The following is a 983-nucleotide window of genomic DNA, read 5'->3' on the forward strand; positions in this document are numbered from 1 at the left end:
CCCCGGCCGCTGGAAGAACCATCACCTGCGTACACGGCTGCCGGCGCCGAGGATGGGCTGTGCGCTGCCCGGCATCGGGAACACCCGCGGCTCCGCAGGGATTTCACCCGCCCGCTTTAGGATGGGATCTTTGACACCACCGCAGCGCTGTGCCCGTTTCCAGACACTCTCCACGCCTGTAGATAACGGATGTGTCCTACAATGTGCGCTTCCCCAGTGGTTTTGGGTGTCAGTGCAGTGTACAAACCTGGTGTAGCTCAGTGCTGTGCTTTTAGCGCGTCCTTCACTTCGTGATTTGCTTCTCAAGACTCGTTGCATCGTCGGTGTGGAAAATAGACCAGTATCAACCTTAGCTCTTCGGTGGTGTGGAAGTGTTTAAGTGTGGTTTGCCTCACATACTGATCTGTATTTGGCAGCTAATGGCRTTGAGTGACCATGAGTTCTCTTTGTCTGGGTTGGAAAATAAAAGGTTTTATTGTATCCGCATGTATTTTAAACTTTTTGGATAATTCCATCGACCTGTGATGACAGCACATGTAAAAAACGATCTTTTCCTTTCAATCAGAAGTTATATTTGCTGTGGTAGCACTTGTTGTTGGCACTGATGGTAGTGAWTTCACATCCTGTTTTGTACATCAGGTTTCATGATTACAGTGTTTTAAGTTTGTACAAATGTTTATGTAAAAACGGTTTGGTCTGAAGAGATGCCGTGTGTTCACTTCTGATCCTAGACACATACGAGATCCTACTGATAATACTGTTAAGTAGTTACAAATGTACCAGACTTATTTTTTACAGAGCTTTACATGCCTTTATTTATTCCTTTATCGGACCATCCAAACCATGTACTCTGTAGTTCAGTATTTGTAGACCAGTTTCACAGATCAACTTATGGTATTGTGGCAAAGCTTCGAATAAATGTTTACTGAGACTTTGCACTGAGCAGCGAGTGCCTGGTGAGGCTGCGAGGGGTGGGGTGGGAT

The sequence above is a fragment of the Malurus melanocephalus genome, unplaced genomic scaffold (genome assembly GCF_030028575.1).
Source record: "Malurus melanocephalus ecotype Western Australia unplaced genomic scaffold, MMel_1.1 scaffold_377, whole genome shotgun sequence".
NCBI classification, from domain to species: domain Eukaryota; kingdom Metazoa; phylum Chordata; class Aves; order Passeriformes; family Maluridae; genus Malurus; species Malurus melanocephalus.